This window comes from Eumetopias jubatus, unplaced genomic scaffold, assembly GCF_037043125.1.
Source record: "Eumetopias jubatus isolate StellerSeaLion01/CBP00866 unplaced genomic scaffold, mEumJub1_p1.0 scaffold_12, whole genome shotgun sequence".
Taxonomy (NCBI): domain Eukaryota; kingdom Metazoa; phylum Chordata; class Mammalia; order Carnivora; family Otariidae; genus Eumetopias; species Eumetopias jubatus.
Window position 1 is genome coordinate 105389608 of NW_028274818.1, and position 18186 is coordinate 105407793.

Sequence of the window (18186 nt, forward strand, 5' to 3'; positions counted from 1 at the left end):
GTGATGAGCACTAGGGATGTCTAACACAGTCTGTCATTTTCTTTGCTCAGAGTTTCTGGTTTTGATGTCAGCCTCGTGAACTCAGTTGGAGTGGCTTCCCTTGTTATTATAAGGTGAGAATTAGCCGTACCTTGAAATCTTGATATAATTCTCCTGTAAAACCATCTGGGCTTGATGCCTTGTTGTATTTTTTTTTTTTAAGATTTTATTTATTTATTTGACAGAGAGAGACACAATGAGAGAGGGAACACAAGCAGGGGGAGTGGGAGAGGGAGAAGCAGGCTCCCTCCTGAGCAGGGAGCCCGATGTGGGGCTCGATCCCAGGACCCCGGGATCATGACCTGAGCCGAAGGCAGACACTTAACGACTGAGCCACCCAAGCGCCCCTTGATGCCTTGTTTTTGTGGGTAGATTTCTTTTTTCTTTTCTTTTTTTTTTTTTTTTAAGATTTTATTTATTTGAGAGAGAGAGAGAGAGAGAGAGGGTGAGCAAGCAGGAGCGGGGAGGGGGGAGGTTGGGGAAGGGCAGAGGCAGAGGGAGAAGCAGACTTCCCATTGAGCAGGGAGCCCCATGTGGGGCTCGATCCCAGAACCCTGGGATCATGACCTGAGCCCAAGGCAGTTGCTTAATGACTGAGCCACCCAGGCGCCCCTTGTGGGTAGATTTTCAATGACTGTTTCAACTAACTATGGTTAATGGTCAGGGTTTTACTACTTTGGGGCCCAATTTTGGCAACTTAAATGTTCCTAGAAAAGTTTTCATTTTAGCCATTGGTTTAAAGTTATTCCTGTGGTGTACCGTTGTGATTTGTAAGATTTATTCTCCTGGTTTTATCTCTTCCTTTTGTCTTTGCCAGGGTTATGTATGCCGCCTTTCTTTTTTCTTGAGCTTACTTAAAAAAGATTTGTTCATTAAAAAAAAAAAATTAGAAGAACTGGCTTCTGGTTTTTTGGCAGCTCTACTGTTTTCTTTTTTTATTAATGTGTGCTGTTATCTTTATTAATTTCTTCTTTTCGCTGCCTTTGGATTATTTATCTTTTTTGAGTTGAAGACTTAGTTCATATATTTTCCGTCTTTCTGGGTTTTTAGTGAATGAAGTTAAGCCTATGCGTTTTAATATATAGTATTTTTTGTTTTCGTTCAATTGTAAATAGGTTCTCATTTCCACTTTGACCACAAGGGCTATTTAAAAATAGGTTTTAAATTTTCCAAATGTGTAGGGCTACCTGGGTGGCTCAGTCAATTAAGCTTCTGCCTTTGGCTCAGGTCATGATCCTGGAGTCCCGGGATCGAGTCCCGCGTCGGGCTCCCTGCTCAGTGGGGACTCTGCTTCTCCCTCTGACCCTCCCGCCTCTCATGCTCTCTCTCTCATTCTCTCTCAAATAAATAAAATCTTTTAAAAAAATTTTCCAGATGTGCAGATTTGTTTAGGCTATATATGGTATGGATGTTTTATTACATTTAGTGAATGAATGTGGACTGTTTATCAACTTGAGAAATTTAAGTTTCCTTTGTAGCTTAGAACACAGTCTGCTTTTCTAAATTCCATGTGTGTTTGAAAAGAATGTGTTTTAGGGAAACAATTTTAGTGAGTTTATTTTCTCTTTCATGATGTGACTTCCTGTAAATGGTTAGTGATTCTTAGTTATATATTTTTGCAGCTGGGGTTTCCTGCCTCTCCGTCAAGGTGCGAGAGGGATGGAGGGATGAGGGGGAGATGAGCTGCAGGAGAGGCTGTTATTCTGTGCACTGGATGAGCTCTGAACTTGAGTCATCCGTTCCCTGCTGACACACTGTCCTGTGTCCCAGAGCCACGCGCTGCAGTCACTCTTGCAGCCGGAGGCAGAGCCTGGCCCTGGGTCACTGGCTCCCACTGGACGGTGTGCACGCCTGACGAGGAGCCCAGCTGCACCCACCGCAGTGGCTCCTCATGCCCCAGCTCCCACACTCGTGGCCTCACCTGAGATGCCACAGTGTTGGTGCCACCTTCTGCGGTCACAGTTACCTGCATGTGGCTGTGTCCTCTGTTGACAGCTAAGGTTTCCCTCTTTTTCTTGTTTGTTCTCCATCTTTTAGAGGTTCCTTTAATTTGTGAGCAGAGCTATGGGTATATGTGTCTTAACTATCTATTTCATCTTTCCTGTTGGTTTTGGAGGAAGGGGCAGACACATGTGTTCTGTTTGTCAGTCTGGAAACCTACATGACACTTTTTTTTTTATGAAGTATTTTTTTTTTTGAGAGAGAGAGTGAGAGAGAGAGAGCACAAGAGGGGGGAGGGTCAGAGGGCGAAGCGGACTCCCCGCCGAGCAGGGAGCCCGATGCGGGACTCGATCCCGGGACTCCAGGATCATGACCTGAGCCGAAGGCAGTCGCTTAACCAACTGAGCCACCCAGGCGCCCCAACATATCACTTTTATTCAAGTTAGAAGTGTGGTGGGATTCTTTCACTTTCTTTCTTTCTTTTTTTTTTTTTTTGAGCATTTTCTTACCTCTGTCACTACAAGATACCTTGTATATTATGTGTCCTGGTCCTAGAAGCATACATTTCTCCATGGAGCACTTTTTTCTTTTAATGGATGATGATACTAGAAATGTGACTTTTTTCCAATTAAATATTCTACTGATCATCTTCTCATGTCATTGTATATTCTTGTAGAGCACTATGACTTTTTTTTACTTTTTATATTTTATATTTCAATATTTTATATTGAAATATAATTTACCTATAATAAAATGCTCTCATTTTAAGTGTATAGTTCTGTAAGTTGTAACAAATGTATGGCGCTCATATAACCACCATGCAAGTCAGGATCTATAACCTTTCCATCATTCCAGAAAGTTCCTGATGACCTTTTGCAGCTAGTTTCCCTCTCTAGCTCCTGGACCCACCCACCCAGTGATTTGCTTTTTATATTGATTAATTTTGCCTATTCTAAAGTTTCATATACATGCAGTCATATAGCATGTACTCTTGTTTCCTTTTTTAAAGATTTTATTTATTTATTTGAGAGAGAGTGAGCAAGAGAGAGCACGAGCAGGAGCAGAGGGAGAGGGATTCAAGTGGGACTTGATCCCAGGAGCCTGGGATCGTGACCTGAGCCGAAGGCAGTCGCTTAACCAACTGAGCCACCCAGGCGCCTTACTCTTAAGTGTTTCTTTCTTTTTTTTTTTAATATATATATTTTTAAATGTTTTATTTATTTATTCATGAGAGTCAAGAGAGAGAGAGAGAAGCAGAGGCAGAGGGAGAAGCAGGCTCTCCGCCCAGCAGGGAGCCCGATGCAGGACTCGATCCCAGGACCCTGGGATCATGAGCTGAGCCGAAGGCAGACGCTTAACGACTGAGCCACCCAGGCGCCCCATTTTTAAGTGTTTCTTAATACTTCTAAGATTTATCCATGTTTTGCTTGTATCAGTAATTCGTTCTTTTTTATGAATATACCACCATTTGTCCATTCACTTGTTGATGGATGTTGGGTTATCATTTTTAGCTATTATGAATAAAGTTGTCAGCTTTCATGCACACATCTTTTTGTGGCTATCATGTTTTCCATTCAGATAAGAATCTAGGAGTGGAATTGCTAGGTCATAGGGTACATGTCTACTGAGCAGTTCTCCAAAGTGGCTGTTCTGATTTCTACTTCCGGCAGCAACATATGAGAGTTGTTTCTCCATGTCCTCACCAACACGTAGTATTGTCCATCTTTTTAATTTTAGCTGTTCTAGTGGGTGTGTAGTGACACCTTATTGTAGTTTTCATATGCGTTTCACTGATCATTAGTGATGTTGACCATGTTTCGTTGTGTTTACCGGCCATTTGGTATCTTCTTCAGTGAAGCGTCGTAGTTTTCTTTGCCCGGTTTTAAGTTGGGCTGTTTTTCTATTATGGCATTGTAAGAGTTCTTTATATATTCTGCATACAAATCTTTTGTCAGATATATATATTATGAAGATTTTTCCCTGACTGGGGGACAATGCCTTTTATTTTTTAATGCTACCTCATATTTAAGTCTGTGCTCCATTTCAAGTCAGTTTTTGTGTATAATGTGAGACAAGAGTTGAAGCTTGTTTATTTTTACCCTGAGGATATCCCATTATTCCAACTGGATATCCCATTTTCCAGGTGGGAAAAGACCACCCTTTCCCCCCGCCCCTTTATTCAATTATCTTGGCACCTTTGATGGAGATCAATTGATCTCATACCTATGGGTCTATATTTGGACTTTTTATTCTGTTCCATTGATTTTCATGATTGACTTATAAATATTTAAGTGTATAGCTCACTGAATTCTCACAAACCAAACACACAGGTGTCATCAGCACCCAGATCAGGAGACAGAGTCTGACCAGTTCCCCAGACGTCTTCCTCATAATCCCTTCCAGTCCCTACCTTGTCCCTGCTAAAGGTTAATCACACTTGACTTCAGTATACATTAGTCCTGTCTGGTTTTGTGCTTTGTATAAATGGCGTTGTATAACATATGTTATATATGTTATATAACATGTATTGTATCTTTCATTCAATATCATCTCTATGAGAGTCCTTCCTAATTTTGTGTGTAGTTGTGGTTCGTTTCTCTTACTGCTATACAATATTCCATTTTGTGAATACTACAACTTCTTTATTCGCTATACTGTTGATGGGTGTCTCATTGGTTCTCGGCCTTTGGCTATTGCTAACTGCAGCTATAACCAGTCTGTGTGGTGAACATACGTATATTTGTGCATTTCTGTTGATCATGTACCTAAGGGTGGACTTTCTGGGTCATGACTTTTTTTTTTTTTTTAAGAGCGGGGTCGGGGGAAGGGCAGAGGGAGAGAGAGAATCTTAAGCAGGTTCCATGCTCAGTGTGGAGCCTGACGTGGGGCTTGACTTCACAACCCTGAGATCATGACCTGAGCCAAAAGCAAGAGTCACTCACTTAACTGACTGAGCCACCCAGGTGTCCCTGGTTGTTGTTGTTGTTTTTAATTTAAATGATCTTATGAATCCAGTGTTGGCCACATTGATTTGAAATTTTTAATGTTGTAGCAGATTGTTTTCTTCTTCGCACTCAGTTATCTTAATGAAGGAGCATAATTCAGTGAACTATGTGGTTTTCATTCGTGACTGGCTCAAGTTCTTGTCTCCATCACTAACTTTGCTGGGTCACCTTGAGCAAGTTGCTCAATCTCCTGAGCTTTTATTTTTCTCAACTAAATTGAGCATAAAGATTTTGCCCTGACTTACGCTGTGATGTGAATAATGATTAGCTAAATAATTATAAAAGATTTTATGATAAAATCATGCAAAATGATACCTTTAAATGCTTCAGTGTTATAGAACTTGGTGCTGTAAAATGATAAATAGGAAAGAAATTATAAGGGACCTTGTTCTAGAAGATTATGGGTTTTTTATAACTAGGCATGGGGATATTTGCAATGTGTTACCTTGCTTACTTTTTGGTTTGCTGTTGACCTCTCTATCAAATTAATAAAGCCTCATTTGTCAGCTTAGTAACTGAAGGAGAGAAAATGCTCAGAGAACTTTCTCCTGCTATTATTTGTTAACACTTCCCCCCCCTTACCTGTTCGTTTTCTGTCTGGTCCAGTGATCAGGTTGTAGACTAATTTGCTTATTTCTGGCTTTCTTTCCCCTAAATCCCTCCATTTCCCTCACTCTCAGTGGTTATCACCTTGTTTAAAATGACTTCATCAGAAGGACACAGCTCAGGTAGGTGAGGATGTTTGGAACCGTGTGCGGTTCTCCTGCCCATTAGCCCTGGATTATCTCCTATTAACAGAGTTCATTCCTTTCCTTTGTCCTTAGGGTGACGATCAGATATAGTTTACTTAATGACAGGCTTTTGGGGGTTAAAATTCATTTCCTTCCTGACAAAGTTGAGTTTTATTTTATTTGTATAACCTTCGGAAGACAGTCCATGCTTGAGAAGTTGGTTTTAAGCAATTGCTATTTCAAAAAAAAAAAAAAAAGTTTATCTTAATTTACTTCTCTTAAACGTCAACCCCTGAGGAAGTAACCTGACGGCAAGCACTGGCGTTTTTTTCGTGCTTCATGGAATATTCTGGGTTAGAAGTGGGCTCCACCTGCTGTGGGTGATCACCAAACATTTGTTAAGAGGATAAATGGATTCCCTGCTCAGAAGCAGCAGCTTTTGTGTACTAGCCTGACGTGGGGGGTGGGGTGTGTGTGTGTGTGTGTGTGTGTGTGTGTGTGTGTGTGTGTGTGTGTGTGTGTGTAGAAGCAGCAGCTTTTGTGTACTAGCCTGACCTGGGGGTGGGGGGTGGGGGGTGGGGTGTGTGTGTGTGTGTGTGTGTGTCAAGTTATATGATCTTGTAAAGCCTTAGCTTTCTCATCAGGAAAATGAATATAATGACAGTAACTACCTCATGGAATTGTGGTGTTGAGTAAATGCAATCATGCATGTCAGATACTTAATATAGTGCCAGATTACCAGGTGAGCATTCTAAATTTTAGCTGCCGTCTTTACACTAAAGGGACTTAGACTGTATTTTTTTTTCCTTTAAGTTTTTTATTGTTATATTAATCACCATACATTACATCATTAGTTTGTGATGTAGTGTTCCATGATTCATTGTTTGTGTTAGACTGTATTTTTAAAGTTTCACAAAGTAATGACAAAGTTTCCAGATCTTCCAAACTGTCCCCCTTGATTCCATGGATAGGTTTCATCGGATGTTTTTGGTCAGATGGTTGCCTGGGAGATAGTCTGCCTGCCAGGGTGGTTTTGGAAGCTCACGTTGCAAAGTGCTCCTTAATTCCTGGTTGTTAAAACCACCACATGCTTTGCAGGAGCTGAGACACCAGACGCTGGGGGCTCAAGTGCTGGAGTTAATAAATGTCATTGCGTATGGCATTTGAAAGAGGACATTGGAAAGGAGAAACAAACATGTTTAGAGAGACAACATTGATAATTACCTGATCTAGGAACTGATTACTTTTGGAATAGAACCTTAAATATTGAGATAAAACTGTCTCTAAAAACAACCTGGGTTTTCCTGTGTTCTAAGGCAAGGGGATACGCTTCCACCTGTATAGTCACCCTGACCCTTGATGCCTTGGGTCCACTCTCATGGTTGAAAAACATTCCATTTGGTTGATTTTAAGACAGAAACACGATCTGGAAGTAAAAGAGACTTTAAATGAGATGCAGTTGCCTGGCCTATGATGATGCTTGAGAAGAACTCAAACAGAAGCCAGCAGCAGCTTTGGAAATGGCTTCCCGTGAGGCTGGCTAAGTTCATTCTTGCCACAGGAAGGGGTCGTCCTCCTGTCCATTCCACGGGGGCAAATCCACGGTGTCAAGAAAAGCAGCACTTTAAGATTAAAATTTAAAAATTAAATATGTTCTACATCTTCTTGGAATGCAGTGGCCTAATCAATCCCTGACAACCATCCCTTACTATGTAAAAATGACTTTGTTCGTTAATGAGGGCTTTGTTCAAATGAAATTTCCAGATGCCCTCTCGATTTTTATTACTGTTTTTTTTTTTTCCCCCTTCAGCAAGGGCTTTACTTGTCAGAAGGGCATTATCCTTGACCTCCAAATTTGGCTGACAATTTACTGATGAGATTCATAACCTTTGGCTTGCTCTGATATTTAGACATATTCGCTGGGTTTTGGGCCACATTCTGGAAGGCCACCGTAACTTCTGGATCCTGCATGGCTGTGAGAACCTCTGGATCACTAAGAATTTCATTGAGCCCAGGCATTGCTGCCGTTCCAGGCATCCCCCCTGCCAATCCAGGCATTCCTCCAGGAAAATTACCAGGCATTCCCCCAGGAAAGCCACCTGGGAAAGAGCCATACTGAGCTCCTGATTGTCCTCTGGCTTCTTCCTCCCTCTGGGCTCTCTCATGTTCTTCCCGAGCCTTCTTAACCCTTTCTGTTCTTTCTTTGATCTCTCGCTCTTCACGTTTTCGCTCATACTTTCTCTGATGTTCAGCAATTTTCTGGGCCCTCGGTTGAACTTGTTTCAGCATTACACTAGCATCTTCATCGTAATCCAGTTTACAAGCAAGGGCAAGATCATGTGCTGCTTCTTCCCAATGGCCCAGAAGCCTGTGTGCTTTCCCTTGCCACTTATAAGGCTGAGCTGGATCAGGATTTATTTCAATAGCTCTGTCACAGTCTCGAATGGCAGCATTTGGCTTCTGTAATTTGATGAAGACACTGGCTCTCTTGGCATACAGAATGGCCAAGCGAGGATTCAGTTTGATGGCATCTCTGAACAAGTCAATGGCTTTCTGTAGTTCACCATCATTTAGGGCATCGATGGCAGCCGCTTTTTTATCATTTGCCTGATCCATCATTTCCTCGGTTATCTCTACATTTTCATCTCCCATTTCTTGAGGGGCATCAGTATCTGGTTCAATCACACCTTCATTGTCAATCTCTAGATCACTTTCCTCACTTGATGGTTCGTCTGTCTTTATGTTTTCCTCCACCTTCTTACTATCTGTTTCTTCCTTGATATTGTCTTCTGATTTAGTTTTATGAGTGGCAGGTGGTATTTTACCCCCCATGCTCTCCACCCACTCCTGCAGGAAGCGCATTTCCTCGGTGTACAGAACACTCGGATCCTGCTTACACATTTTCACGAAGGCCCGAAGCTCGCTCACTTTGCGGGGGTCCATGGTCCAGAGGCGGTGGCAGGCGGCAGGCAGCAGGTGCGGCTGAGATTGCGGCCAGATTCCAGGCCTGGGTACTAGCTCCTTATTACTGTTTTTTTGACAAATACTTTATTTCTCCCTCACTGAAATATTACCTCTGACTTGAAACTGCAGGGGAACATTTTTTTCCCTTAGTGTCAATCAGATGTCCCTAATGATACCTTAAGAAATAGCATGGGGGTGCCTGGGTGGCTCTGTTGTTGGGCGTCTGCCTTCAGCTCAGGTCATGATCCCAGAGTCCTGGGATCGAGCCCCGCATCGGGCTCTCTGCTCCGCAGGAAGCCTGCTTCTCCCTCTCCCACTCCCCCTGCTTGTGTTCCCTCTCTCACTGTGTCTCTCTCTGTCAAATAAATAAAATCTTAAAAAAAAAAAAAAAAAAAAAGAAATAGCATGAACTTGTTCCAAAGAGCAGGACCTGCCGGGTGGCGGTGTGCACGCGAAGCTGCCGGGCATGGGGCTCCCGGGATAGCAGGCAGACACAGTGCAGCCGGGGTTCCGGCAAAATGATCTCCTTCGTTCATCTGTTCCTTCAAGCACGGACTCATTTATCTCAGCAAACATTTCCTGAGCATTTCACTTATGCCAGGCCCTGGGCTCCATGGCAGGAATGTATGTCATGGTTCAGGAGAATCGTCTGTGCCTTCTTGGTGTTTATGTTCTAGAGATTAGTTTAAAAAAAAAATAAAAGGTTATTACAAGGGGCGCTGGGGTGGTGCAGTCGGTTAAGCGTCTCTTGATTTCGGCTCATGTCATGGATCTCAGGGTTGTGAGATTGAGTCCCACATTGGGCTCAGTGTGGAGCCTGCCTAAGATTTTCTCCCTCCCTCCCTCTGTCCCTCCCCCTTACATTCTCTCTCTCAAAAAACAAAAAAAAAAAAGAAAAAGAAAAAGGTTATTACCCAATTCATTTATTCAGCAAACATTTTAAAAGTAACCTCTGTGTGCCAGGCTCCGTACCAAGCTCTGGAGACAGTGGTGAATATAAAAGACACAGTTCCTTGTTCCAGTGGACACTTTTGTAAGGGAGAAACAGAGACGAAGCAGAATACAAGTAGAGGATTTAATTTTAAAGTGGTAACGGCTATGGATGCCGCTGTGATAGCGTAATGTGGGATGGGCTAGAAGTGGAGGTGGCTACTGAATCTTTCTGAATCTTAATAATTTCACCACGAAAGTGGGAAAAAAATGACACCTGCCCTGTATATCTGCTTGCTGTATCCTGTAAGGAAGAGGTAGAGAATAGCAGAGCTTCTGAGCCTCTAAAGTCACAAGAATGGTGTTAGTGTTGCTGCTGGTGGGGACCCAGGGTGGCAGGCAGAGGAGGCAAATCCCCTAGTCCCTAGAGCCAAGCTCTGCTGGGGCTGTGTGTTGTGTGTGCGCATTTGGGGGGGGGGGCAGGTGGGCGGGTGTCGCACAGAGTTTCTGTCGTGGCAGCCCTGCCACACCCTTCAGGATTTGGGGGGTACAAGCCCAACTCTGCTACACTTCCGAGTTCAAATAGGTCACACAGTTTTGTCGTTTAGCTCTTAATTTAACACATTTGTAGAAGACGAAGCTGCAATGCTCAGATTTTAAGCAAGGAGGTGCTTGGAAAACCCATCTAAGGATTGTAGTTTACCAGAGTCACCCCGCCTCCAAAGCCAGTAGGGACGGCTGGTGGCTGCTAAAATGTATTTGGGTCACTTGGACAATTTTCCCTGCAAAGAAGAAATCATTTTATCATCTGATGGTGTGTGAATAGTGGAAACGTGTGTGTGTGTGTGTCTGTAAGCTTATTGAGAAGGATCGGAAAAAGTTGTTTATTCCATGAAGCAAATAATGGCACAGAGTTCAGTTCTATATGGATTTAAAGGTTTGGGCATTTTGAGTCTATTGATGTAACTGAAATGTGATTCCCGCCCCCCCCCCCCCATGCAAATTTGAAGATTTCTTAAACTGGTCTGAGAGTTGACAGGTGAGTGACTCTGGTTCAGGGCCTCCAAAGTGACCTGCTGGTGACACACTGACCAGGAAACCTTCTGCTTTGCCTTGAGCAGAGATTCTGTTTTTCTTCCTTTTTTGTAGCTTAAAGGATTTTCCCCTAAGTTGATAAGAAACCGTGCATTTTGGAGTTAGATGAGGTAGACCGCTGATGGTATACGTTACGTGCATATCATGTGTTAGCAGCTATCCCACGTGGCAAATGATATTTTCTAATAGATGAACATTTTACCTAGATGTTTTAAATTATTGAAATGCCTTAATCTACGTTTGTATCCCTGTTACTCTCGGGCCTTTTGTTTCTTGTTCATCAGGGTCTGTGTCGCGTGGCTGTCGAGGGGCCTGCTCCACACGAAACCCCTGTCTAAAGGGAACTTACTTCACTTACCTGGAGGGGCAAAGCCCACCTGTGTGAAAAGTAACAACTGCTCAGCCATTTGGTTCTTAAAGTAAATAGGAAAACAGGAGGGGAGAGATTGCTGGTGGCGAGAGCAGTGATGCTCAGATCAGTCAAAACATTTCTGTAAACATGGCCTTCAACACAAAATTTCCAGCTTTTTGTTTTGCCAAGTCATTGGTAAAACTATCAGTGTTTTACCTCGTTTCATTGTAGACAGGATATTGTAAAGTGAAAAAATATAGAAAAGGCCTAACACCAGGACAAAGGACAGGCATTTGAGATAATTTCGTTCCATTTTTACAAAATCCCCACCATTTTGGCCTCACTTTTCCCATCTTGGCATGAATGGAAATGTTATCATGGAATGATGTTCCAGAAACACTGGCCTGAATGGGGCCTCACTGAGAAAAGAGCCTTGGCCTGGACTGTGAAGATGGAACACAGCAAAAAGAGAGGACTGCTGAGTGGGTTGAGAAGCAAGAATAATTGCCTGGGGTGGGAGGAGAGGGTGACAAACCAAGCTGTGCTCTGAAGAATGGTGGGAAATAACGGGTGGTAGCAGGGGACGGCACACTTTAGAACGCAGGGAGAAATTCAGATTTGCAGTAAAACATAACACAGAGCTGTTGGTGGAGCCTTCTGGGCCTCAGAACATGAAAAGGGCGTTTCAGAAGATCTGGTGGCTGGACATCGTGTGGCCTGGGGAGGCTTGAGGGAGGGCGCCATTGCTCTTCAATTAAGCTGTGAGTCATTGAAGCTAAGAATGGGAGAATGGGTCCAAAAGGAGGGGGGAAAGGGCAAATTCAAGAGAAATTTATGAAGGAGGAAAAGGTAGGACTCAGTGACACATGTAAATATAGGCAGAGGGAGAGATCAAAGTGACAGAGGCTCTAGCCTTGGAGAACAGAAAAATAGTGGACGGAATGACACAAATTAGAACTTTTCTTCAGTTGATTATTATAATAAAGTACTAAATTTGTGCCATTGTGGCTTGTCCCGGGGGGTGGGGGAAACCACAAGTAGTGTTTTCGGGAAACTGCTTTTGTCGAGGACCTGGTAAAGAGGTTGTCTTACTAACAGAATCTATCTCAAGTTAGCGCTTCCCTCTCATGTATTTTCAGATGCAAAGTGAGCATTATGTAATTTGCTCTTACTTATCCCCAACATTAGGAAATTCTGGCATGTGATTAGGAAATCATGGGATGTAAGAGACATGATACGTCCAAAGTGGAGGGGCACCTGAGAGTTGGAGTCGAAGCAACCAGGCAGTGGTCTATGCTGAGAGAAGTAGGCTTCATTTTCTGTTAATTGTTGTATCCTCAGAAGCTCACTCAGAATTGGTGTCTCTGGATAGAGTGGGATTTTACCCTGTGATAAATTACAGTTTATCATTTTATCTCCTAGAGTGGACAAGATTACAAAATTATTCTAGTAGGAGAAATCATAATTCCCTTAACCAAACCAGATTCAGTACGGCCCTAAATGATCTTAGCACAAAATGGAGTCAAGTTTATCTTTGCTGACACTATTGATGTCCACTTTGTCCACTTTATGATGTAATCAAATTCCACTGGAATGAGCCTTAAATTAAAGCATCGTGTCTTGTAAATATAAACATAGATTCATCTTCTTGGGTGTGAGCAGAATTCTTTCAGTCAAAAGCAGCCCAGCACCAGCACCTTAGAAGAACGAGGGCCAGGAGCTAGTGGATAAGGTTTGAGGCTAAAGGTGAGGTAGGTCGGGGTTAGAGCATGACAGGGCTGGAGTTTTGCAGTGGGAAGCCAGTGTGGAAGGAGGCAGGAGATTTAAATTTTGAAAAGCTTACTAGGTGATGGCTGATGTTGGGGACTTGAACAAGGGTGGAGATTGGTGAGGAGTCAAGACGTTTGAGAGAGATTGAGAAGTAAAAGCATGACACATAGATTTCTGGCTTGTGCAACTGATGGGTGTAGCTGATGATCTCTGAAGTAATGGATCCTGGGAGAGGACCAGGTTTTTAGGCAGAGTGGGAAGATTTCAGCTTTAGTTTTGGACATTTGAGTTTGATGTGAGAGCCTTTGAGAAAATCAAACTGCGGGAAAGAAAAGGGAAGTTGAAGGAAACAACATCGCAGGTCCATTTGAAGAGAGTTGAAAAAGATGGCTGATTTTAAATTAATGTAAGAAAATTAATAGCTTTCCTATATCCAAATAACAGAAAATGCAGTGAAAGAACATTTCCATTCACAATATTACCAGAAATCACTTAAGCATAAACCCAGTTAAAATTGTGGGAAACTTTTATGAAATACTTTAAAAACCTCACTTAAGAGCATTAAAAAAGAATTGATGAACGAATACTCAGTATTGTAAAGAGATAAATTCCCTCAAATTTATTTATTAAGTAATTTTTTTAAACTTCTCAAAATGATTCTAAAGTTCAATGGGAATACTAAGCATGTGAAATAGCCGGGAGAATCCTAAGCAAAGAATTAATGATGAGATTTCAGGGTCATAAATTTTCTACTTACACATTTCCAAGTTTTCATTTTTTGTAAATATTACTTTTGTAATTACAGAAACAAAACAGTAGCAGGAGCTATAATAAATTATCCATGAAAGAGACTAAAGAGAAAGCGTGCGTGTGTGCGTGTGTGTGTGTGTGTCCATCCCTTGGGAAGGACATAAATATTATAATGAAGATATTACTACTGACTATATAGAAATAAAAAGGATTATCAGGGGATACTGTAAACACCTATATGCCAACAAACTGGTAACCGAAGTGAAATTGACAAGTTTCTAGAAAGACACAAACTACCAAAGGTGATTCAAGAAGAAATGAAAAATCTGAGTAGAAAGAGATTAGATTAGTAATTGAAAACACTTTCCACAAGGTAAAGCTCAGGCCTAGATGGCTTACTGGCAACTTCTACTAAATGTTAAAGAAAAATAAATACCATTTCTTCACTTAAAAAAAAAACAAGAGTGAACACTTCTCAACCCATTTTATGAAGTCAGTGTCACCCCTATTAAAAAAAAATCTATAGACCAATATCCATTATGAATATAGACAAAAATTTTTTGACAAATTACTAGCAAACTGAATACAGCAGGACATAAAAGGATTATGCACCATAACCAAGTAGAATTTATCTCAGAATGCAGGGTTGGTTTACCATCTGAAAATCAATGTACTATATCATACCAGTGGATACAGGACAAACACTAAGTGATCATCTTAGTAGGTGCAGAAAAAGTATTTGGCAGAATCTAACAGTGCTCATGATAAAAACACTCAAACTAGGAACAGAAGGAAACTTCCCAAGCCAAGTATAGGGCATCTACGAAACCCCCCCACCGCCCCCCAGCTAACATCATACTCAATGGTTGAAAGTCTGAGATCAGGACCAAGACAATTCTATTTGCAATAGCATCCAAAAGATTTAAAATACTTAGGGGGGCACCTGGGTGGCTCATTCGGTTAAGCATCTGCCTTCCACTCAGGTCATGATCTCAGGGTCCTGGGATCAAGCCCGACATCAGACTCCCTGCTCAGTGGGAAGTCTGCTTCCTCTCTCTCTGCCTCTTCCCCTCCCATCATGCTCTCTCTTTCTTTCTTTCTCAAATAAGTTAAAAATTTTTTAAAATGATTAAAATACTTAGAAATATGTTTAATAAAAGAAATACAGAACTTATATTCTGAAAATTACAAAACAAAGTTAAAGAAGACTTAAATGAATGGGGGGTGGCATCCCATGTTCATGGAGTAGAATATTTAAGATTGTTAGGATGACACTACTCTCCATGTTTCCTGCAGATTCAGTGAAATCCTTACTAAACTCCAGGCTGGCTCTCCCCTCCTCCCCTAAATTAACAAGCTGATCATAAAACTCATGACAATTTGACAGATCCAGAATAGCTAAAACAATCTTGAAAAAGAACAAAGTTGGAGGACTCATGCTTCCTAATTTCTAAATTTACTACAAAGCTATGGTAATTACTATGGTCTGAATTTTGTGCCCCTCCCCCCAAAAGGAGGCAGTATTAGTAGGTGGGGCCTTTGGGGGTACTTAAGTCTCGAGGTGGAACCTTAAAGAATGGGATTAGTATCTTATAATAGAGGTTCCAGAGAGATCCCTAGCCCCTTCTGCTGAGGATTTGTAAGAAGTCTGCATACCCACCAAACTGTGCTGGCATCCTGATCTCAGACTCAAAACTGTGAGAAGTAAATGTTTGCTGTTTATAAGCTACCTGATTATTGTATTTTGTTATAGTAGCCTGAACAGACTTAAGACAGTAATCAAGACAGTGTGATCATGGCATGAGGAGAGACACACAGATCAATGGAATAGATTGAAGGACCACAAATAAGCTCTCACATTTACAGGGAATTAATTTTCAGCAACGGTCTAGACAAGTCAATGGGGAAAGAATAGTCCTGTCAACAAATTGTGCTGGTACAACTGGATACCCACCTGCCAAGGAATGAACTTGGACCCCTTCTTCACATCACACTCAAAATAGATCATAGGCTAAATGTCTAGTTAAGAGTTAAAAGTGTAAAAAAGCTAAAAGTATTAAAACCATTAGAAGAAAATATAGGAGTAAGTCTCTAACACCATTGGTTAGGCAAAGCCTTCTTAAACATGACACCAAAAGCACAAGCAACCAAAGAAAATAGGTGCATTGAACTTTTCTCAAAATGAAAAACTTTGTTGCTTCAAAGAACACCATCAAGAAAGTGAAAACCCACAGAATGGGAGAATATTTGCAAATCCTGTATCTGATTAGAATATCTTATCTATAGATATCTATATATTTAGAATAAAGAATTCTCACAGAAAGGGGCAAATCACCCAATTAAAAAAAAGGGCAAAAAATTTTAAATAGAAATTTCTCCAAAGAAGATTTACCAATAGCTAATAAGTACATGAGAAGATGCTCCAAGTCATTAGTCATCAGAGAAATGCAAATTAAAACCCAGAGATGAAAAACCACACAGACAGACAATAACAAGTATTAGGGTGTGGAGAAATTGGAGCCCTCAGATGCTGCTGGTGGGAAAATGAAATAGTGCAGATGCTGTGGAAAACAGTCCAGCACTTGCTCAAAATGTTAGATGTAATGCCTCAGAGGTACCCAACAAGAGAAAGAAAATCTAGGTCTACACCACACCTTGTATGGCATTATTCATAATAGCCAAAATTGGCAACAATCCAGATGTCTCTGAGCTGATGCATGGATCAAGAAAATGTGGTTTATCCATACGGTGGGGTGTCAGTTACGAAAAGGAACGAGGTACTGATTCATGCTACAACATGGGTGGACTTTAAAAACATGCACAGCGGAAGAAACCAGTCACAAAATGCCACATACAGTATGATTCCATTGATATGAACTGTCCAGAAGGCAAATCCACAGAGACATAAAGTAGATTAGTGGTTGCCTAGGAGTAGGGTGAGGGGTAGTTGAGGAGTAACAGCTAATGGGTATGGAATCTCTTCTGGGGGATGAGGAAAATGATTTAAAATTGATTGCAGTGGCTGTGCAACCCTGTGAATATATTAAAAACCATTGAATTATATGCTCTAAATAGACAAATTGTATATGAATTATATCTGATAAGGCTGTTGTATAAAAATATACTGAGTGAAAAGTTTGCAGAACAATATATATGAATATACACATAAAATAACATGTTTGTCATAAAACACTGTAATCTTAAAAACTGGCAAAATTTGTGAAGCGCTGGAAAAGTGACATTGGTATAATTTCCCTTGCGATGGTAGCTTTAATCATGTAACAGAGCTGGTGACAAAATTTCTTCACAGTACCTGGTGCCACCTTGTTATTAAAATAATAACATTTATTATATTCTCTCTATATGCCAACATTGTGCTAAATTATTTTTTTTTTAGGATTTATTTATTTATTTTAGAGAGCAAGAGAGTATGAGCGGGAGGGGCAGAGGGAGAGGGAGAGAGAATCTCTACTCTTAGCATGGAGCCCAGCGATGGGCTCCATCTCATGACCTTGAGATCATGACCTGAGCTGAAACCAAGAGTCGGACGCTTAACCGACTGAGCCACACAGGTGCCCCTGTGCTAAATGCTTAATATGCGTTTTTTCATTTATGTTTCACAACACTGGATGATGGCCCCATACTTTCTATCATTCTCCCTTGCTTTCTGTTATCTAGCATTTGCAAAAGTGTGTTATTTATCTGAATGTCCAAAATGCAGTTCCTTTTGTTGCTGTTAGCAGTAGCTATAAAGTAAATATTGTAGGTCTTTTTTTTTTAAAAGATTTTATTTATTTATGTATTTGACAGAGAGAGACACAGCGAGAGAGGGAACACAAGCAGGGGGAGTAGGAGAGAGAGAAACAGGCTTCCCGTGGAGCAGGGAGCCCGATGTGGGGCCCCATCCCAGGACCCTGGGATCATGACCTGAGCCGAAGGCAGATGCCCCAAATATTGTAGGTCTTAATTTGAATTGGCATTCGTGTGATCCTGTGCAGTCGTAAGAGCATATTGATAAATTTATCTCTGTATGTTTAACATTTAAAGTTTAAATTAAAACATATTACAGTTGATTCCCAATTGGAGGAGAAAATACTTTCTACTTGTCAGGTTTTTTGTTTAGCATAGTACTAAACTTGAAAGATAATCATTGGCAAAGATAATTTCTAGATTTTTTTTTTCCCATTGCAAATATAGACTCGTGTCTCAGTCGTTTGTGCTGCTGTAACAAAATACCATAGGCTACATGGCTTAAAGAACCTCTATTTCTCACAGTTCTGGAGGCTGGAAAAGCCTAAGATCAAGGCACTGGCAGATGTGGGTCTTGGTGAGGGCCCTCTTGTGGCATAGAGATGGCCACCATCTTGCTGTGTCCTCTCATGGAGAGCAGAACGAAAGCAAGCTTTAGGGTCTCTTCTTGTCAGGGCACTAATCCCACCACGAGGGCCCCACCCTGATGACCTCATCTAAACCTGAGCACTTCCTAAAGGTCCCACCTCCAAATGCCATCACATTGGGGTTAGGGCTTTGACATTAACTCGGGGCCAGTTAGGGGAGGGGGCAACACAATCCAGTCCATAGCAACTAATTGTCCTGAACATCTTCTCCA

The 18186-nt window shown here is 41.5% G+C and overlaps 1 protein-coding gene and 1 pseudogene across 2 annotated transcripts in view; one reads left to right on the forward strand and one right to left on the reverse strand.

The window, feature by feature from the left end:
• Positions 1–18186, forward strand: part of SMURF1 (SMAD specific E3 ubiquitin protein ligase 1) — a 108468-nt gene that overhangs the window by 58944 nt on the left and 31338 nt on the right. The gene's annotated exons all lie outside the window — the stretch shown is intronic.
• Positions 7553–8674, reverse strand: LOC114197427 (hsc70-interacting protein pseudogene; annotated as a pseudogene).